Raw genomic sequence first — 24,057 nt, forward strand, 5'->3', positions numbered from 1 at the left:
AATGAACATTTGATTAAAATTTTCCTTTTTCCTCACATTGCACCATTCCCTTTTTCAATGAGCGCTACGTTGGATATGTGACGTGCTAACCAGTTTGAGTCTATACTGTTCCAGTGATTTATGGTCTAGTCATTAGTGTGCTGTGATTTGGATTAGTCCAATCTTTATTTGGTTATAATACTTTGAGTCACAGGTGTGTATTCATTTTCTTTTATGCCTGATGCAGGGATATTGGGTGCTTATTTGTATGCATTTCACAAAGCTTTTAGCTACATGAGTGGAGAGGTCATGCCAAAAAATTTTAGGATATGGATTGCTTGGGATGGTCAGTCAATTAATCAAGTCCATGTGAGTTTTTTGTTGTCGCTATCTTATATGTTGTTATTTTACTATTTTACAAGCATTCCTTGTGATTGTGTGTGTGTGTGTGTGTGTGTGTGCGTGTGTGTGAACCATCTGAATGGCATCTCATATTTCTCCCTTGGCTCGGTATCTTCCCCTGGCGTCGTATGATTATTCACTATTACTGGATTTAGACCTTATTGCTAAGGCTGGGTTATCCAAATTTGTGACTCTTCCATTGCCATTTGTCCCAAGTGACTCTAGTTACATGTGTGATCAATTCTTAACCTCTTACAACAAGATGTCTCAATCTGTTCATGGTATAGTTATCCTCATGATGCCTACGAGCCTAGGCAAAGCTCTTTCTTTACCATACAGTGGAGAATCTTTTCCTACTGCCCATCAACTGTTCTCTAATGAGGATATTCTGAAGCTATTATAGAACCAAACCTAGGATGTCTTGGATCCTAAGACGGTTATCACTACTTCAAGAGTTAGTGTGTCTATGATTTCCAATCCCTTCTGGAAACATTTGTGCTAGTTCCTTCAGGATAGGTTTATGCCTGCCAAAATCCTTTCTAATTATTTTTTGAAGGAGTTATCAACTTCCGGCATGGTGCTGAAAGGTATCACCATATTTATTGGAGTTTGTATCTCTTGGCTAAAATGGATTAGCATTTAATCAGATCTATGAGGGGTAATGTGACTAATGTCACATTTGGTTCTTACCTTTATGTTTTCCTAACATAAATTGCCCCTACGAATTCCCACACTACCAGTTGATCCTCCGGAGGTTCCTCCTCCTCCTACTAAAGATGATGATGTTATCATTGAGGATGTTGATTCTTCTCCTCCTATGATCATTCAAAGGAAGTGTCTTAAGTGAGTGCTTGAGTCAGTACTAGTTCCCACTCCTCCAGTTTCAGTTCATGTTCAATCTTGTAGTCACTTTCTTACTTTTCTTACAACGCCATATCTTTTTAGAGCACATAGAGATGGTATTCTGGACATTTCCATTCCTTCTATGCAACGTTGGTGGAGAGGATGTGTTGCTTCCAGTTTTTCCAAAATCATCCCAAGACTTTGTTAGATGGATCTCTATCCATCGATTGTTTCCAAAATCACAAAGCTTTTAAGTGGGATTGTCTTCATTGATACCCATGGATGTATTTTTAATGATATCTCTCTTTTGGAGGTGCCATTCAGATGGTTTTTTTGTGTTTTGTGTGTGTGTGTGTGTGTGTGTGTGTGTGTGTGTGTGTGTGTGTGTGTGTGTGTGTGTGTGTGTGTGTGTGTGTGTGTGTGTGTGTGTGTGTGTGTGTGTGTGTGTGTGTGTGTGTGTGTGTGTGTGTGTGTGTGTGTGTGTGTGTGTGTGTGTGATGGTTATTTTACTCTGTGATGGGGTCATGATGGTTGGATATTCAAAGTATTCAAGAAGCTATCTTTTTGGAGATTCGTGGTAATAATGATGATGGATAGCTCAAGATGCAAAACCTCTTATATCTTTTATAAGTTTGTCATACTTTTCTATTTCTAAGTGTTAATGGATAAATGTGTTTTCCTTTCGTTGCATTCTTTATTAGATGTAGGTTATGAGTTGGGGTTGCGTTTGGATGGTATTTCCTGAAGATGTTGTGGAAGATCAAGCTGAGCTATATTTTGAACTTTTATTCTCTTTTTCTAAGGTTGCGAGGACGCTTCCTGATTAAGTGTGGGGATATGTTGAGGGTTGATATAACTATGTTTTTTACTATTTGTTGTTGGATTTTTGGGTAATTTTTATATGATTTGAATGATAATTGATTGTTTTGGAAGTGTTTCAAAATGTTTTGGATAAGATTGAATAGGTTTGAGAAGCTTATGATAGTTTTTAGAGGGTATATGATGTGTTGAAAGGTTTTGATAGTGTCTTATTGATTCTACTTGAGTCTGTTTAGCTTCTATTTTGTTCTATTTTATTTTTGTATGAAAGGTTGGAATAATGATTAATGGATTTTAAGAGTGTTTATAAGCTTATTGAATGATTCTTGATAGTTTTGAATGGTTTTGGTTGAGCTACTTCTTGGTGACTTTCTGTAATCCTTTGTTTAGCTTCTGTAGAGCCTCTCTCTCTCTCTGTTTGTTTCTACTCTGTATGCCTCTGTAGATGTTCTTGGAATGGATGTCTAGCGTGGGGAAGTTTTCTAATATTTGGAAGAAATGAATACAAGTTCAAAATAGCTCAAAGAAGTGGAAGAAGTAGCTGCTAAAGACTCAAGTCAAGGTTGAAGTGATAGTGACATTATTGAGCTATGAAAGGACACTGTAGTGGCTCTAGTAACCCTTCATATTAGACAGACCTCTTGGGAGGGGTATCCATGACCAAATATGGATTTAGGATTGTTATTTTTTATTATTCCAATGTACTATTGAGAGAGAGCATATGTGAGAGAGGTGGTAGGGAGTAAGAAATAGCCAATTTTTCATGAAAAATAATATATCTATGAGTGAGAGATTATGAGAGAGACTATGAAACTCTTGAACATGGATACTATGTGATGATTTCCATTCAAAGTAGAGCATTTCTTTGTGTTATCTTGTTCTCTTGATGAATAATATGAAGAATGTGTTGAAGTTTTGTTGTGATAAATCCATGGAAGAATTGTTATATGATGCTGCATAAAGATTTGAGAAGATTGGTGTTGTTTTTCTTCTTGTGGTTGATTAAAATATGAGAACATGCTTGTTGATGATACAAGATAGATTTTCTTGTAGCAGATTCCCCATTTTCTTGGTGTTCCTCTTGGAACTCCACATACACTAGTGCATCTCCTCTTAACTACTTCATACTACCCTTAATACATAGTCACGCACATGTAGACACACATACACATATTAAATCATTGGGGTACATATACAAGTAGATACATGTATTTGTGGAATAGAAATGACCTTCCAACCCCCACTATAAGTAGAGACCCCAATCCTAGTAGATCTATAGATATTGGAAACACACCCATTCTCATAATCTTATCAACCAGGCTATCCAATCACCTAACATAATAGAAATAGTTGAAGATTCAAGAAGAGCCTCGGGTGTCTTCAAGGTCACAATCAATACTTTTCAACATGCTGCTACTTTTGATGTCTCTAATATGACCCTATAGGCCATGGACTGAAAGCTCATAGAGCTGTAGGATCAAATCACTAGCACCCTAGATTGGTTATTGAACATCAACAATGATATGAGACAATGGCTTGTAACCATGCAAGCAAAAAATGGATAGCATTTAAAGAATGTTATTAAATGCTGGAGCAGCAAGATTCATTATTAGATCTAGTGAAGTGATGCATGTTTGATCACATTGATATAGTATAGGCATATATATTGCTCAGTCTCTACTAATGAGAATGGGAAACACCCTACAAGTAAGGACCAAGCTAATATCCCATTAGTGGCAAAACAACACAATAATCAAGTAGGGGACAAGCAACTTCTTGGAATGGTCCAAGCAAGTATGCAAAGAAAATAGCCTTACAAGTGATATTAAGAAGGTGCAAGATTTTGGACTATGCCTTAGATAGAGACAATCTCATTGTTTGCCTAATGAACATCGATAAGCAAGAGGAGTGCATGCCAAACTATATCTCTGAGGTAAGAACCCTCTTTTGATGCATAATAGTTGCTCCAAAACCCACTCCCAAGGCTATAACCAACGCATTCATCAATGGAATCTACAATAAAAAGGATTTATAAAAAACATGGCATGAAACTTGGACCTAAATTTCTCTAGCATCAATAATATGCTCGAAAAAGAAATATGCATTAATGATCTACAATAAGGAAGAAGTAGAGATAAGAAAACCACTCGTAACTATCAAGGACCTTGTGCAAGCCATGATCATGACTAAAGCACATGATAGAAAAGATCTTATAGTTGACATAACGAAGAAATAGAAAGACCTCCTAAAAATAGTAGAGACTCTAAAGTGATTCCAACATCATTGACAAAAAGCACAATTCATTCATTGTGGCAAAGACCACCTCCCTTCAGAGTGCTCACAACCATCATACAAATGCACTAATTGTGAATGCTTTGGGGATGAAGCAGGATAATGTACATCTCCAAATGGCTCCTTGGTCCCAATCCAATCTTTAACTATCAAGAGTACAATCACGAATTTAATTAGCCAAGACATCAACAATCTCTAGCCTTACCAACTCCCTCGAAGCAAAGATAAATAACCCCATGAGCTGAAATCAACCCTTTTGGGATTCCTAGATCACCAAGCTTAATCATTACTCATCCCTCAAGTGATACACTTATCCATTATATCAAGGAGCTAGCAAAGGATGAGAAATACCTCAATCCATTTGTCTACAACTATGATGATGGATTATAGGCCTCTGTTTATTTTAATGTTAGAACAAGGAAGAGGGTAAGGATTGATTTAGCCTTTAGAGATGATTGCTTACTCGAATTGTAGACAACCAGGGAGGACTGATATCCTTACATTGTCCCCAATGGCATCAATAACCTCAAGAAACAAAGCACATAAATGGTGCCTTGAGTGTGGAATCACTCATATATATCAAGATTATCCAAGATGTAAAGTTAGCAATAGTAAGGCAATTGTCCCCTCACTACCCTTGAACATCATATTGGGGAGTATGGGAATTTTCCATAAGTTTGGGACACGTGGTCAAATATTTGGATTTGTCATAACTTGAGCACTATAACTCCAAATCAAGCGCTCTATAGCTCAATAGATTCCATTTTTCAAGCGCTTTCCAATGATAGGTCACATCATATGGTTTTGAGAAACTTATGGGCATGTTATCCAAGTGCCACCTTTTTAGTATTCAAAAAATGAGAATTGGAAGATTCCCAAACTCATTAATATTGTGTTCTTGAGTCTCTTTGTAATGGAAATGATCAACGGTGAGGATGTTATTACATATCCTAGTCAATACTATCACTAGAGTATAAAGTAAGAAAGCTAGAATTTCCATTAAGGGACCAACTATAGTAAATGGGTTGAGAGTAGGAAAGAAAAATGCTAAGAAAATAAGAAAGTCTACTAAGCTCAAAAGTGAATTCTTAATCACATCATCCAAGGCACTACTCCCATCTCTAGTGCAAAGAGTGCCCTAGCAGCACAACAAATTGAGATAGTCACCACAAGAAAGGTAAGGGGATATCTAATCTACAAATAACAATTGGCCATGATAGATAAGATCAAAAAATGGACCAAAGCACTACAAGTGGAATTGTCAATAGAGCTAAGGTAGCCATGAAGACCCTCAATCTTCCTATCCTCTCCCATGCTTTGTATGCACCTCCCTTGCTTCACCTTTAGATATTTGCAAATCTACCATTAAACACCTAGAATTTGGCTAACAAACACTTGACAAGAACTTGTAAATCCAAACAAACATCTCGATTCCACTTGCAGTCCTAATAAATGGAAGCTTGATCATATGGCAAGCATTCAAACAGTGGATGGATAGAGCTAAACTTGTTCAATTACTATATGATCCACAACCCAACCTCTCAATTCCATCAATCTTGGGAGCTTTGGGGGTCAAAACCTTTTTAAAAGAGGTAGAGCATCACAATGCCCTTCCAATGGAAGCCTTGAAGACTGTACTAGATGAGAAATCATTGATATGGGAGCTAGGACTAGAATCATTAACCAAGGTGTGCTCCATGTTTGGAAAAACCCACTGATTGAGCATTGTGTTTCAATATAACTATCACCAATGGATTCAAGGTCGGACCACAAGGTGTGTTAAAGGATTGGCTAGTTAAGATTTCTAGAGTACAATTCTTAATTAGATTTGTTATTATGAAAGGGGTTGACTACGACTTATAGGCTGGATATACATGGATGTGTAACATAGGACTCATTGTTGAGGATTGGAAGAATGATCTAGTCTTCCTTGGGAACAAGAAGGATGCAATATACATAGAAATGGAGACATGAAAAACATATCTAGTTGACCTTGATACAATCTCTAGCATGGTCCAAGGAGAGGCTAACTATTATCCTACCCAAAAATCTCTCACAAACTACATTCTATGCCCTAAAGATGAGCAAGACTGGATGCATATACTTACCACTCTAGAATCTCCATTCACAATGAAACTTAAATATAAAGAAATTCATGAACGTTTGAGTCAGTGAGGAGCACAATACCATAGGGTCCAATTGATCAACTCTCAATCAGAATACATCTCAGTGCCTCTCTTCATGGTGACTCTCACTTATTATCACAAGTTTTCTACAAGGGCTATCACATTCCAAAAAATGGGCTTGAATTATGCAAGTTGTTAAGCCAACAAAGACACTCATTCAATGACAAACCTAAAGAAAATCTATTAATCTTCAAAGACTTGCTTACTAGACCCACAGGGGATTTAATAATGGGGAAATACTAGCTACACTGGCTGGTATATAAGGTGTTAGGGACTTGATTTTTCACCATCAGATAATAATACAAGTCTCCTTTCATCTTCACCTCTCTCTTTCTACCTTTGTCTCTCCTTTTCTAGTCTTTCTCTCTCCTTGTCACTCTCTTTCTCTCTCTTCCTACAGTCTTTTTCTCTCTTTTGCACACTCCCTCTCTTCTTCTTCTTCTCTCTCTCTTGTTCTCTTCTTGACAAGTGGTATCAGAGCTTCTCAGGTTCTTGATCCAATTAGTCATATTTCATTTAGTTCCTCCTTTTCAGTCTCACAAATCCAAGAACTTCAGGTACATAGGGAAAGACATGGTAGGCAACATTGGAGTGACTAGTGGATATTTCCAAGAAGCAAGACATGTAGCATTGAAGACTTTTTAGAAGCTGGAGACATTTCCAAGAAGAATACAAGTAGCATTGAAGACTGAAGAGGAGATAAACCATGGACCTTTGTATTCAGAGTTGGGAATGGTAGGTATTTCATTACAATAAGGGATAGAGATTGGTATTGGCAAGCTTTTCTTCTTGTTAGAGAAAAGAGAGAGAGCGCCTTGCTTGTAATCCTTTCTCTCCCCTAGCACCATAGCTTGAAACTAAATCTTCCTCCTTGTGTGGTAGTCATCTTTCTTCATCTTCCTCTCTCTCTCTCTCTCTCTCTCTCTCTCCCTCTCTCTCTCTCTCCCTCTCTCTCTCTCCTCTTCTTCTCTCTCTCTCCTATCTTCTTGACAAGTGTTCAACACAGTGTCATTGCTTATGACTAAAGTCTCGATGGTTGTAGCTTTTGTTCCTTGAGATTCATCTGGTTATATTGATGCAGGCTTTGGCTCTATTACACTAGAGACAATAGGTTGCTCAGGCACATTCTCCCCACTTGAGACTACCATTGCAACATCTTCACAGGTATCAAGCTTGTTCTCTTCAGGACTTACAATAGTAGTCACACTTATTTCAAGATCAAAACTACCAAAGCTCAGACCAGCACATTCAGCCTCAGGCACTTGAGGGTAATCTGGGATTATAACAGGCCGTTTATCATGCAAGCTTAACCCTTCAATCTTCAAGCTTTTAGTAGGCATTTGTTCCTTGATCACTGTGGAAGAAACCTTTTGTAAAGAGCCAGCAGATTCATCTGTTGAAGTGATCTCATGAGATGCTTGACACCCCACCACATACATGTGTTGAAAGGGATTCAATGCCTTTTGAACAACATGCTGCTAAATATTTTTGAGCTTATCCTTCAATAATGGCTTAAGCAAGAATTCCACAGCCCCAAGAGATATTGATTTCACCATCATGGGCATATTTTTTGTTGTTGCTGCAAGCCATAAGACATTGAAGGCTCCATATGACCACGAGTTGTAAGAAAGAGGACAACCATGAATTCTTTGGAGTGGGAAGCCACTACCTCTTCCCCAAGCTTAAGCAAGGTATGTCTCATGGGTCTTGGTCTCTCTTCTCCAACCACTTTGCTGAGCCCAACCTCTTGCTTGAAGAGATTAAAGAATTACATGAATTCTTATTTAGGTTGAAGCTATGAAATGACCTATTGCTTACCTTCTTCCATTATGCACTTCTTGAAATGCATGACTGAGCACACTTCAAATTTCTTTCCTATTGGCCAAGAATTTAACTCCTAACCCATAACTATGCTTGGTTTTGATTCTTGATCATTAAGCCAAAAATTGTAAGAAAGAGTAAGTGATGCAATTAGTGAGTCACTAATTTATAGAGGTAACCCCTTTCCCCATCCCATTTTCCTTATTGATCATGCATAGCATTAAAGGCCCAATCCTCAATTTGTAAATGTGCATCATGTTAGTTGCTTAACAATAAATGTCTACCATGTAATTGTGCTAAGAGATGGTTATGACATGCTCAATTCTGGAATAAGACTAAAAACAGTGAATTTGGATGATTGGGCAATGTATTATGCCATGTGGGATGACCCTTTAGTCATGCATTGACAAGTTGATCCATTGCAACCCCTTTCTTGACCCCCACAAGGTGCTATAAGCAATTTTCTTGCATTTATAGAAGTATACCTACTCCTAGGAACTGAGGTGTAGGTCTTCTAGAGTGCCCACAGGTCCTACTAAGGGCTTTGATCAGTTTGGGAGCTCTATTTGGACTCTACAAGATACTTACAGGTCCAAACAGGCCTCTTACAGGTGTAGACAGGGTGTTGGACTGCACAATACAACAATACTTTTCCTATTACATCATTTTTTGTATAAACTTGGGAGCACTTGATTATGCTCACTTCAAAGAGGGCATCCTTGGCTCTAAGTTGAACAAAAAAATAGGTCAATTGGAGCTTCCTAGCTCAAGTTATGGGCAAAATAGTGACAGGTGGTCTAATGGGACTACACCTAACCATGGCACGGAATAAGGGAAAAACTAAGGCAAATGATGACCTCCAGTAAAAAATAAGGGATACATGTGCCTCGAGGGCTGGAACTAACCCTGAGGTGGAAGATGAAGATTAGTATCATGACATGGGGAGCCTCAATACACTCACTAACACCCTCAATTTGCATGAGACAAGGCATGCTGAGAGGCATTGAGAATTGATGGAAGGCATTGGTCAAATGAAGACCACTATGGACACCCTTGCTACCTAGCTCATTAAGTGGATGTAATCCCAAATGAAAGGGAAGGAACATGAAGATAGGTCACGTATGCATGCTGAAAGAGTGACTGGCCCATCAGTGAATGCCGCAAATATGAACTCCCAAGGTATTTTGGGGAGAGTGGGCATCCTAATAGCACTTTTGAACAAGGAGAGCCTTCACATAGGCAAGAGGAGCCCATGAACAATGCAATGAGGGGTAATTTCCAGCCATCGCAAGGGCCCATGCCATCTATGCAAGTTCAGTCATCTTTTGGCAGAAATTACTCTAACAATGGATCATTTTTGGGCAACCACATGGATCAACCTCAGTTTAGATATATGGGATAGCCACCTAATCATGAAAGAGAGCTGAGAGACAAGATTATTTTGTCAAAATTCAATAGTCAATTGACATCTCCAGCTGAACTCGACAAGTGGCTTTCCAAGCTTGAGGATTATTTTGACATCTTGCCCCGTAGTGATGACCAAAAGTTCCATTTTGCAACCATCCACTTGGAAGAATTTGCACATACATGGTGGAGATACATTAAAGGAGAAAATCAACAAGTAGACTCATGGGAAGCATTCAAGGCACTCATGGTGTAAGTATTTGTCTCACCAGTGGAAAAAGAAAGGCTTGCCCGCCAATGGTATGGCCATAGGGGATTCACTAATAGTAATAAGAAGATGTCACCTGAGTGCAAGAAATATATGAAAATACCCCTTATCTACCCCCTATTTATGGGACCTTACCTTATAAAATGTACCTTCCTTTCCTTAAATAACCCCCCTCCCTTACACTCATGTGGTACCATACGGTAAACCCTAGTAGACCCCCGAGGATATGGCCTTGAACAACGTGGTCTTGCTGTTAGAGAATATACAAATCAGTTCCTCAACCTTACCATGTATGTTGAGTCGATTAGTGATGATGCCAAGTTACACAATTATGTGTATGGGTTGGATCCCCAACTCTCGGCTGATGTTTTAGCTCATAATCCATCAGATATGTTCAAGGCTATTGAATTGGCTGAAAGATACTCATGTAAGTATCGTAGGGATACTTCAGTTCAGCCATAGTACGGACAACAAAGAGACTTATCTCAACCATCTTTTGGGCAGCCTAGAGGGCCTACAGAGTCTAATTTTGGACAGCAACAAGATGCTATAAAGTAGGGCCAGTTATGGTGGTGCAAATATGCATTTAACACCCCTAGAGTTCCCACATACCCAACCTTCAATGCCTCAAGGCAAACCAATAATTTTAGAACAGTAAACAATGGCAAGGCTGAGAATAAACAAGGGGATAGCAAGAACAAGAATGCCTCAGCCCGTGGAGGTCAACAATCCATTTCCATGGATTTGTACAAAGAAAGGAAAGAAAAATGACTTTATTTCAAGTGTGGGGAAAAGTACATAGTTGAACATGCTTCCAAATGTGATTATAGAAATGCAAAGGCAAGATTCCAAAGTATATTGGTCTTCCAAGACTCTAAGGATGACCATGAGGATGCAAGTGCCTTTGTAATCACTACTGAAAATGATGAGACTAATGAAGAAATTGAGCAGGAAGAGTTCTTTGACCCTACAGACAACTTTCCTTTTGACACTGGTGATCATGTAGACCCTGCGGCACCTTTCCTTTTGACCCCAATGGTTATGTATGTGTAGATACGGGTGATGAGAATGACTCACATGCTACTGCCACTATTTGTACTATCTCTTATGGATGAAGAGGGTATCATCCAATACATTCCAAGGGCAGTCAAAGGTCAAAAGAAAAAGAAGTTGCGCTCAAGATCAATCATGGAATGCTTGATCAAATGGCAAGGATTGCCCCTTGAAGAGGCCTCTTGGCGACCAACTTCAATCAAGGAAGAGTTCCCTCATCATATAGACACTAACTTAACTGAAATGCAATCAAGAGGTAGCGTGTCGTCCCAGTTTAGATAGCCTGTAGACATCTCTCTATTTTCAACCAGATTTGATTTTGAATTATGGATAACATTTAATGCCATGCATGAGCTATAGGTACTCAAAGTAAGCTATGTTTCTATGTGACAAACACCCCGATTGGAGTTACCTATCAAAAGTTATTGCAGATTTACTATAGTAGGGTCATGTAGCAGACAACATGTTGTCCACTGTTTGCAGTTAACATTTACTCAAGATATTTGGGTCAAAATTTATTTTTATAATTCCCCAATAAGGCCCATGTATCGTACATACCTGTAACGTGTCCCCTATCCACTTGTAGGACACGTCTTAGCAGCCCATCGGGAAGAGAGTCTAGAAAGCGCCGCCCGGCACTCCCAAGGAATGTCATGGGGTTTGCGATCTAGATCTTCTCGAGTCTGCCACGAAGTGGAAGCGGCAAGTTCAGTCCATGTACCCGATGCGGCTAACAACCCCCTTGGATAGGGTCAAGCAGATAGTCGGGGGTAATTGATACTGTCTCTCCCTCCAAGCTTTCAACCTGAAGCATTAGTTATTTTCCAGCATTAGTTCCTTGAGCAAAGAAGTACAAACAGTGCTCTTAAGTGTACAAATACAAGCACTCCAGTGGTCGTTTATACGGCCAACTGCTAAGATGTGAATCCTTCTCTCCGAATACATTCAGCATTGGATCCAGGATCAATTGCGACTTGGCAAGATCCCAAGGGTTTCGTAAGCCTAGTTGCTTGTTTACCCTTTATCCTTGGGTTAGGGTTTATACCTTGTTGACCCAGATTGTCACTACCTTAGGTATCCTTAAATTATAGACAATAAATCTTGGGCAACCCCGTTGTCCTCACTTGATTGGTCAATTGCTTACTAGGCAATTCATAATTACCCTATCTTGGCAAATCAGCCTCAAGGAAGGGTGATGTAGTAGGATGACTATTCATCCTCTAGAAGATTAGGCTTGTACTTAGAACTTGCCAACCTTCTTCTAAGGAGTGGCAATACTATTTGTGATTTAGACACAAAACCATGCGATGTTGCAATTTGTTGCACGAGATAGGTGTCACACCTAGCTTGTGGGATTACTTCACCTATCACATGGTATCCCTTGGTCAAGAATACCTTTGACAAAGATATAGGGTTTGGGAGTCCTATTGACCCAATCCAATGCTAGCCCTACTAGGCCTATAACGCTTTGGCCCTAGGGATCCTAAATTCATATAAAGGTTTAGTATTTGGTCAATTGTTCCTTAGGGTGAGAACCCTAGATCATTCTTGCATGGGCATTTAGATAACCCTAACATTTTCAAGAATGTGGGTAGGATCTTTGGGATAAAAAATATTAGGTCGGCAACCTAAGTGTGATACTAGGCAGAATTTTAACGTAACTTAACCCTACCTAGCACTTTGAGGTGATCGTTACTTGCAATCTAATCGTACCTTTATGATTTTCATGCGGATTACTTAGTTGCTCTAACCAACCCACGATTTAAGATGATCTTTCTATTAAGATGCAAATACATTCTTCTAAATTTGCAAGTACTTTCCCCTAAAAGATGTAAATAACTGGAAGATAGGTGAGATGCATCATTCCATGCGAGTATGCAACTTCAAACCATAGACCTTCTGCTTTTATGCGACTTAGAGATCATTCTTTTCCTTGCCCTAAACTATAATGATTGACATTCAGAGCTAACTCATATCAACCCTACGTTGATGCAATGAAGTCAAAGCTTTAATATTTTTATTGAAGATGCATTCAAACTTTGATAAAAGGACTCCATGCATGAGCGAATACCATGAGTCCATCATTAAATTAATCCTTCCTTTAGCACTTAACCCGACTCAAAATGGACTATTATCGCATGCAATTTGCAAGGTACATAAATCCTTTCCATGCATTGCAACTATTCAGACATCATTTAATGTCCGTCTATGATTACCTTAATCACGAGACACAACCAAGAATTTATTACATAAATGCATTACGAGTTATATGTCCTATCCTTTGCGAGGTGCAATAAGATGCCTTTGCACAATTCCGTCTTTTACTTATGCATCATGCGTTCAAGATTGTATCTTGACCATGGAAGTGCAAACAATTACAAATACTCGACATGCAACTAATTTTTGCAGATCGAACAAGCAATTAAATTTCCCCAATGTGTTTAAACTTGCCTACGAGAATTAAACATGCCTAGTGCATCCTTTTCATGTGGACTTAATTTTAGAAACCTGGGCATTAAGATTCGGGGCGTTGTCCACACGCGTACTTAGGGTGGAAGCTCCCGCATGCGCTCCTCTTGTCTTTTGCTTGGGAGCCATTTTTTCAATCTCCAAAACTCCCTTCTGCCTGCGAATTTACTCATCTTCGCAGGAACTGGCCTTACAAACTCGGATTTAAAAAACCCGAGACATAGGGTGAACTAGGGCTAAGGAAGGCTTTAATAGAAGCTTCCAAGCTTCTGGTCACAGACATGTGACGTGTAATGGAGAGGATGGAGAAGATCACGATGATGAAAATGACGATGATGATAAAGATGGTGATGATGGTGGTAATGATGATGATGATGGTGGTAATAATGATGATGAAGGTGGAGGCGGAAGCCCTGGCGGCGTGATGGCAGCGTGGCGGTGGCAGCATCCTTCACGATGTCCTCTTCTCTCCTCCCCTCAAGCTTAGGAGGGGAGGGTTCTTATAGGTCTAAGGGGGAAGGGTAGCCACACACGTGGTAGGGTGCATGCCCTCCTCCCCCATGCTCTCCTACTCCACACCCACTCCTCTCACACTCCCTCTCCCCCGGCATGCAATGGCTGAAGGGGTGGGGAGTTTATCCATAAAAAAATTTGCCAAAATTTTACTTATTCAATGTAGTCACATGCAGACAGTTGCACACTAGCTATCACAGATGTCGGTCATACATAAAGATGGACAGACGGGAGAGCTTGACTTCTAACACTCCCCCTTAAGCTCAAGACAGCATCTGCACACCAAGTAGCTGTCTAAAACCACAAAACTTATCTTTACCTAGAGACTTGGTAAAGATATCTGCAACTTGCTCATCAGTCCTCACATGCATGAGATCAACCTTTCCTGCAAGAACCATCTCTTGAATGAAGTGGTAGTGTACCCTATGTGTTTTGTCCTGGCATGGTAAACTGGATTCATGGCCAGGAGTACACTACTGAGATTGTCACATAACAGTGTCACTGGAGCATCAACCTGTATATCCAAGTCAGCCATAATCTTGAGCAGCCATGCAATCTCACATGCTGCCAATGCAGCTCCCCTGTACTCGGCCTTAGTACTGGATAAAGCAACTGTAGGCTGCTTCTTGCTGCTCCAACTGATCATGCTGCTACCAAAGCCAAAAGCATAGCCACTCATAGACTGTCTGTCAAATGAGCATCCTGCCCAATCTGCATCTGTGTATCCAATCAGTGTCAAGGGCTTATCTCTGACATAGAACAGCCCATAGTCTATAGTGGACTTAACATACCTCATGATGCGTCTAACTGCACCCAAGTGCAGCTTCCTCAGCTTCTGCATAAACTGGCTTATCAGCCCTACATCATAGCTCAAGTCAGGCCTAGTGATGGTTAAGTAAATTAGACTGCCAACCATCTGCCTGTACATAGTCACATCTTCAACTTCAGCCCCAATGTTCATGTCTAGCTTTACATTCTGATCCAGAGGTGTATCCAGTGGTTTGCATTCAGCCATGCCATACTTCTTAAGCATTTCCATGGCATAGTGCTTCTGCATCAGCCATAAACCATTTTCAGCTCGTACAACCTCAATACCCAAGAAATACTTCAGATCTCCTAGATTCATGTCAAATTCAGATTTCAGCATCTTCATTGCATGTTGAATTCCCATGTCATCATCTCCAGTAATTATTAGGTCATCAACATATATGACCAACACTACCAAGCCACTGTAGTCTTCTTTGTGAACAGGCTCTGATCAGCCCTGCCAACAACAAATCCAAGGATCTGCAAGTAGCTGCTGATCCTAGTATGCCAGGCTCTCGGAGCCTGCTTCAGCCCATACAATGCCTTTTTCAGCCCCTGCACACATAATGCTAAAAATCAGGGTGCTCATACCCTTGCGGCTGAACCATATATACATCCTCTACTAAATCACCATTGAGGAATGCATTCTTGACATCCATCTGCTGCAATTCCCAGCCTTTTGCAGCAGCCAAGGCAATTACTGTACGTATGGTTGCCATCTTTGCAACCGGGTTGAATGTTTCATCATAATCCAATCCATACTGTTGAGCATATCCTTTAGCAACCAACTTGGCTTTGTATCTTTCCACACTGCCATCAGACTTACATTTGATTTTATAGACCCATTTGTAGCCGATGGTCTTTTTTCCATCAGGCAGTGGCATCAGATCCCAAGTCTGATTTTCAGCCAAGGCATTCATCTCTTCGTCCATAGCATTGCACCAATTTTCATCCTTTACTGCTTCAGCATAAGTACCTAGTTCTTTGATCTCCATCACTTTTGTCATGTAAGCATAGTGCTTTGCAGCATAACCAGTGTACGTAAACCTGTCAACAGGTCTCCTGATCCTCTCTGATCTCCTGAGCTGTGGCTCACTCTGAGCTTGCCTCTCATGAGGCGGCACATAACGGTTCTGCCTAGCACCTGGCATCATAACAGACGAAATCCCTAGTTCGTTGTCTAAGCTGTCACTGCTCGATGACTCATAGCCTGCTGTGAGTGGTCCTGTCACATCCTCAAAAACCTTTTCTTTTCCTTTTCCCTTGTCATTTCTCCCCCTCACTGACATGTCCGTGTCAGTGGACGTAGAAGTACGATTCCGTAAGCGTCCTGACCAAGGACTCACTACAAAAGATACATCTGTTGTCTGACCACTCATAGAAGTACTCTGTGCAGGAGTATTTTCAACATGATTCATACTAGGTGCTCCATCAGTAGGCACCACAACCGGATTCCCATACCACGATGCTAACTCATCAAATACTACATCTTTGCTGATGAGTGTCTCATGAGTAGAAGGTACATAACACTTGTATGCTTTCCGTTCCTGTGCATATCCCAAAAATACACTCTTCACTGCCTTAGGATCCAATTTCTTCCTCTTCTCATCCGGTATATGCACATATGCAATACATCCAAAGACTTTCAAGTGCCTGATGTCAGGTCTATGACCATACAGTTTCTCATAAGGGGTGATTGCATGTATTCCTGCTGTAGGAGTGTGATTCAGCACATAAACTGCAATCATTACTGCTTCAGCCCAATAGGCATTAGGCAAACACTTCTCATTTAGCATAGCTCTTGCTGACTCCATTAAGACTCTGTTCTTCTGTTCTGCAACACCATTCTGCTGCGGTGTATAGCTACATGTGAGCTGCCTTCTGATCCCATACTTGACAAGATATCTGTCAAATTCTTTGGATACATATTCACCTTCTCCATCTGATCTTAACCATGATATGTAGCAGCCAAGTTCATTTTCAGCATGTTTTAAAAAGTTGCTAAAGACTTCAAACACCTCATCCTTATGCTTCAAAATGTACAGCCAAGTGTACCTGGCTACTGAAATCATCAATAAATGAGACATAGTACCGTACATCTCCAAAAGATGCATTATGTGACGGTCCCCAGACATCAGAGTGCACCAAATGTAAAGGCCTAGTGTTGTTTTGTACATGTCTCATGAAAAGAAATCGTGCCTGCTTCCCAAACTGACATGCAGGACACACATGCCCAAAGTCATTATACTTGAATTTCGGTAATCCAAGTACGACTGCCTTCTGTTGCATGGATTTCAACTTCTGTACATTTACATGTCCAATTCTCTTGTGCCAAATCTCTACATCTCTGATGGCACTCTCATCATGAGCAAATATAACTGCTTTAAGTTCAGGAATGGTCGCTTCCAAAGTAAACATCATGCCATCCCTTCTGCCCTTGGCAATTAGCTTGCAGCCATTTCCATACTCCTCAATGAAACATCCATCCTTGTTAAACCTCACTTGCAGATTCTGTTCTGCCATTTGACCCACAGACAACAAATTCTTCATTATGGTCGGTACATGTAAGACATCATGCAGGCCTTTCTTCTTGCAATCAGGCATCATCAATGGAACAATCCCTTTATGCTTTATGTCATGCTGGGTGTCATCCCCAGTACATACATGACCATGTGTACCTGCAACCATCTCATCAAACCACTCTCCATGCGGAGTCATGTGGTTTGACGCACCATAGTCAATGTACCATATGTCATCTCTATCTTGCCTTGACGCAGTCTTGGACACATGCTGCATGGCAAAGAGACTATCAACCTGATCATCTTGACCACCACTAGAGGATGCATAATGCCCATGATGTTTCCCTTGTGCCTTCATGTCATTCTGCTTTTTGTAACATTCCTTCGCTATGTGCCCATACCTGCCACAATAATGGCAATCTTTGTCCCTATTGGAGTGATCAGAAGATTGCCAAGATCCAGATCCACCTCCTCTTCCTCGAGGTGATCTCCTCCTGCCTCTAAAACCACCAGATCCTCGTTGGCCCTGTGTATTGGCACCATGCCAATTTCCCTGCTGCTGCTGCTGTCCATAGGCATTACGAGTGTCACCACGACCTCGATATGAACACGGCCTCTGCCTCCTCTGCCACGCTGGCTAGAGTATATGTAAGAAGTTGGGAATACTTAGAATACTAATAATATGCCATGTCACATTGACACTGGTATATAAGGAGAGAAGTTGTAATTTTTCACATCTTTTTGACATATCAATACATTTACAATCTTTCTCTCCCTTCTTGCTCCAAGCTTCCATGGCTTCTTCATCTTTCCTGTCTTTCTCTCTCCAATTCTAGTCTTTCTCTCTCCTCGTCACTCTATTTCTCTCTCTTCCTGTAGTCTTTCTCTCTCCTCTGCAGTCTTTCTCTCTCCTCTTCTTCTCTCCCTAGTTCTCTCTCTGACAAGTGGTATCAGAGCTTCAGTCTTTGATCCATTATTTTCTTCCATTTTCACTCTCATTTTTCCTATTTCAAAACCAATTTCAGACAAAAATGGTACAAGACAGTGACTAGTGGAGTGCTGCAGGACAACTACAGTTAGCAATGACTACATCTGGAGTTATTCAAGGTCAGATATGGCGGGTAAAGGCTTAAATGGCTGGACGTCATCAAATTTCATGCAAAAATGGAGATAACTAGGGTAAAGAATGGTTAACCGGGCTTAGTTACAGACTAAACTACAGTTACTTTTCAAAAGAGAGCTTCTCTTCTCTCTCCTTCAAGCTTTTGGCTGAAGCTTCCATGGTGGATGTCAAGAATCTTCACAAATATCTCTCTCTGTGCTGAATATCTCACTGCCAAACCATGGGGTAAAGATTCCTTGTGTCCTAAGCTTCAGGAGGAGTACCAGGCTTGATCATTGCTGAAGAATATTGGCTAGGAAGCAGCCCGAAAAATGCGCCGAAAAATGCGCTGATTTTCCTGCTCCTTCTCCCTGCTCAGCTTGCTCCACAACCTCAGCCATTAATCACAGCTCTTGAAGGCTTCATCAAGCACTGATTGGCAACAATCTTTAACCTCTGAAGTATTCTGATCAGCCATTCCTCTGTTCAAACCCTAATACACAGCAGGGCAGCCATAGCCACAGACATGGAAGCTCAAATTTCTCAAGATTTTGGACTTTCCCGACCTTCAAGGCTTCTCTAAAGCTGAATACAAGCTGGATAGACTTCAAGATTGAAGACATTGAAGAGATTTCAGCCCGTGCATGTCAATGAAGCCCAAATGGAAGGAATATTTTGGGGCTTTTCATCAGAGAGCTTGAATCTTTGAAGTTCAAGTGTTCAAGCAAGGCTGGAGTATTGATCTTTCAAGGATTTCATCATATTGAAGCATGTATGGACTGATTTCATGGAGATTTCAAGCTTTATGTTGGATTCATGGTGGATTATGAAGAACTCTTGCATTAATCGGGTTAAAGCTGATATCCATCATCATTTTCAAGCTTAATGGAGGTATTTTCTTTTGCTAATCTCTGAAATCTCTCAATAATCCTATTGCTAATGGCTTTTCCACTTGTTGATGAGCGGTTATTGATCAATTAATTCACTGGAATGATCAATAGATCAGAGAATAATATTAATTTTCTTCAATTTCAGCCTATTTCATTGAATTCCTTTTGATTCAAAACCATTACTCATCTTAGGTAACATTTGATCAGCTTGATGCATAACCTTGATCTGTTTTGTTGAAATTCTCTCTTATCCAAGCTGAAATATTGTAAAAGGGTAAGTACTAGCAATCAGTGAGTCACTGAATTGCATAGGTAAACCCTTCTCCCATCTCAAGTTTTCTTATCTCAATCAATTGCATCTCATGAAAGGCTGAATGAATATTTTTTCAAATGCATATCATGTTGATTGCTTAGTACACTAGCCTCTGCCATGTTGATATTCCCACCGAGGAAAAAGGTGGATGCCGGGGGAGATAGTGGGACAAAAGAGAGGTGACCCTCCCTCACTATCGAAGATCCTGAAGGGGTGCAACCAACCGACCCGGGGGGAACTTTGCCCACCTCCCGGTGATTCGAAGCCCGTGTAGGGAGCCCGTCCTGTTGTTTTATCCCTCACACAGGTACAGCGAGTGGAGAATTGAAGATTGAAGACTTTCCAACGACTCAAGTACCTACTGGAGTAAAACAGGGTAAAACAGGGCATTTTCAAGTTACCCACAGGGTATTTACAGGTGGATACAGGTACACCCTCTGATACTAAAGTATAGGTGCAGGTACTACAGGGTACCCACAGGTCCTATATACCCCTTTGCAGGGTTTGGTAGCCATTGGAGGTTACTTTCTTGCATTACAGGGTCAAAACAGGGCACTTACAGGTCTAAACAGGGTGCAGGACTGGACAGTTCAGACTCTAAAATTCAGTTACAGAATTTTCTGTCCTAAACCTGTTATGGCGTGCTATAGCTCATCTCGAAGAGGGCATTGTAAGCTTTGATTCACACAAAAAAGTTTTGCAATCGGAGTTTTCTAGCCAAATTTATAGCCGTTTTACTGACAGAGGGTACTACAGGACTGCACTAGTATGGCAGGGCATAAAGGCAAAAATAAGGTCCAGGAGGACTATGCACAGCAAATCAGGGATTCTATGATGGAAAGCACACTTCAAGAGAACCCTGAAGAGCCTCAACAAGGAGAGATTAGTATTCTCAATGACGCTTTGTGTACCCATGAACTAAGACATAAGGAACGTCATGAGACTATTTTGTCAGCAATGGAGCATATGATTTTATCATTTGATCAAACGAAGTCTACTGTTGAGAAGATGATGGAATCAACTAACCGAACCAATGCTTCCATTGATAAGTTGGTAGAATCTAATGCCCAACTTATGGCACAATTTTCTCAACTCATGCAGTCACAAAAGGGATCAAAAGAAGCAAATGAGAAGGCTTGTTCAAATAGTGACCCTCAGTTCCACTTCAGCCATCCAACCAAAATGGTTATGGAGATGGGATCATAGGAAGAAGAGGCATACCCAATAGTCAATATGAAGTGGGAGAAGCTTCACAAAGGCATGATGACTATTTGGGCAGTTTGAACGGCGCCAATACTCAAGCTTTTGGACTGCATACTCAACATTCTAGGGGTGCTTTACCAACAGGAAGATTACAGGGTAATTCTCAGCCACCTGTTGGAAGATTTCAATCTCATTTTGGGGGTTCTGTACTTAGAAATTCTGATCAGCCAGTTTTGGGACAGCAACCTTTCCATGATAGAGAATTCAAGGATAAAATTGTTTTATACAAATTCAATGGCCAGTCATCTTCACCATTAGAATTAGAGGAATGGACTTCTAAGATGGAGTCTTATTTCGACATATTTCCTAAAACTGATGACATGAAGATACATTTTGCCTCCCTCCACTTAGAAGGATTTGCTCACACTTGGTGGAGGTATATCAAGAAAGAGAATGTACTTATTGAGAATTGGGAAGCTTTCAAGGCACTTATGGCTGAAGTCTTTGTTTCACCTCTTGAAAAAGAGAAGTTAGAATGAAGATGGTATAACTTGGAATAAAGGAGCCTAAGTGTAAGAGAATATACAAACCAATTCCTCAACTTGACCATGTATGTGGAAAACATCAGTGATGAGGCCAAGTTACACAAGTTCATGTATGGTCTAGAACCATCCTTGTCAGCTGATGTTATGGCGCAAAATCCTACTTCACTTTTCAAAGCTATTGAGCTTGCAGAGCGCTTTGGAAGGAAGTATAGGAAAGAGTCTTCATTTCAGCCAAGTTATGGACAGCCAAGGACTGTTTTAAAGCAAGGGCAAGTTGGTAACAATTATGGCAGCAATCATATGCCTAGTGGGAGCTTACGGATACCAACTTATCCTCCATTTAATGCTTCTAGGCTTCAAAGCAATTTCAGGAAAGCAAACAGTCCAAAGGTTGAATTTAAGCAAGGTGACAATAAGCCTAAGTCTACTTCAGCCAATACAAATTCCAGAAATATTCCCATGGATCTTTACAAGGAAAGAAAGGACAAAGGCTTATGCTTCAAGTGTGGAGAAAAGTATACTCCTGACCATGCTTCAAAGTGTGTATACAAAAATGCCAAGCCAAAAATTCAGAGTATGCTAGTTCTTGAGGACCTTGAAAATGACATAGATGAAGTTAATGCAGTCCCAATCAATGCTGAAAATGAAGATTTCAAGGATGATGGTGGACAGGAGTACTTCTATGATCCGTCTGACTCTTTTCCTTTTGATCCAGGCGGTGATATCCCATTTGATCCTGGTGGATTTTGTAATGAGTTGCCTGCTGCCACTAATTGTTCTATCTCTATGGATGCTTGGACGGGATCTAAGAACCCTAATACACTTCGTATGAAGGGAAGCATATGTGGAAAGCCAGTGTTCATCCTGATAGATAGTGGCAGTACCCACAGTTTTGTCAATAAATCCATTTTGTACAAGTTGAATTGTGTTCCCACCGACTTACAGCAGCCCATTAGAGTACAAGTGGCTAATGGTGAAGAGGAAATCAGCACACAGATTTGTCCACAGGTTTCTTTGCAGATGGCTGAAAATTTTGAAGTCAAAGTAAACCTGATCACTTTGGAAATGGGGCCCATAGATATTGTACTTGGTTGTGACTGGTTGATGACCTTAGGCAGGATTACTATGGATTTCTCACAGTTATATATGGAGTTTTTCTCCAATGGACAGCTCATCCGTTTACAGGGGATCCCTAGTAAATCTGATTTTCAGCTTATCACCATTCAACAACTCAAGAAAGAGTACAAGAAGCGCTCACAGATATTTGTATTACATTTGAACAAAGAAACACAGGATCAGCCCAATAATTCAGCAAACCATCCAGCCTTGACAGCTCTTCTTGAGGAGTATAGAGATTTATTTGAAGTACCTACTTCATTGCCTCCTAAGAGAGCGGTGGATCACCCCATTGATTTGGAACCCAACTCAAAGACGATCAATAAGCCACCTTATAGACTATCAAAATGTGAACGAGAGGAAGTAGCCAAGCAAATCAAAGAGCTTCTTGAAATGGGATTCATTGAACCAAGTTCTTCACCGTATGCATCCCCAGTCCTGTTAGTCAAAAAGAAAGATGGATCTTTCAGAATGTGCATTGACTACAGGGATCTTAACAAGATAACAGTGAAGAACAGGTACCCTATACCCAGGATAGATGATTTGCTTGATGAGCTTAAGGGAGCTCGATTCTTCACGAAGATTGATTTGAGATCAGGGTATCATCAGATTCGCATGAGAGAGGGTGATGAGGTCAAGACTGCTTTTAGGACTGATCGTGGGCTCTACCATTTCTTGGTGATGCCATTCAGCCTTACAAACACTCCAGCTACCTTTCAAAGCCTGATGAATAAGATTCTACAACCTTTCCTCTTTCAGTTTGTCTTGGTGTTCTTCGACGACATTTTGATCTACAGCAAGACTTTTCAGGATCATTTGTTGCATATGAGGAAGGTTTTTGATGTGTTAAGACATCATAGGCTTTTTACTAAGGAGAAGAAGTGTTCTTTCATGCAGACTGAAGTGGAATACTTGGGACATATAGTCAGTGAAAAAGGAATACACGCTGATCCCAAGAAGGTGCAATGCATAAAAGATTGGCCAACGCCTACTACTACTACCTCTCTTAGAGGATTTCTTGGTCTATCTTCATTCTATCGCAGATTTATAAAGCATTATGCAGCAATTGCAGCCCCTTTAACTGACAGGTTGAAGAAAGAGGCTTTCTTTTGGGATTCTCTTGCAGATAGCAGCTTCAACCAGTTAAAGGAATTACTTACCTCCGCTCCTATTCTTGTATGCCCGGATTTCTCTAAAGAGTTTACTATACAATGTGATGCTAGTGGCCGTGGCATTGGGGCTGTTTTGCTTCAGGAGCATGGAGTAATTGCATTTGAAAGCCGTAAGCTTACTGATAAGGAGATAGCCATGAATGTTTATGATCAGGAAATGTTGGCTATTTTGCATGCAATCAAGAAATGGCACCATTACTTATATGGCAGCCGATTCAGAGTACATAGTGATCATCGTGTACTCAAGTATTTCCTTACTCAGTCAAATCTTACTCCAAAGCAACGACGATGGGTAGCAACATTACAAAATTATGACTTTGACATCACTCATACAAGGGGCA

This window comes from Lygodium microphyllum, chromosome 22 (assembly GCF_053477565.2).
Source record: "Lygodium microphyllum isolate KBCC chromosome 22, Lygodium_microphyllum_v1.1.10, whole genome shotgun sequence".
Taxonomy (NCBI): Eukaryota; Viridiplantae; Streptophyta; class Polypodiopsida; order Schizaeales; family Lygodiaceae; genus Lygodium; species Lygodium microphyllum.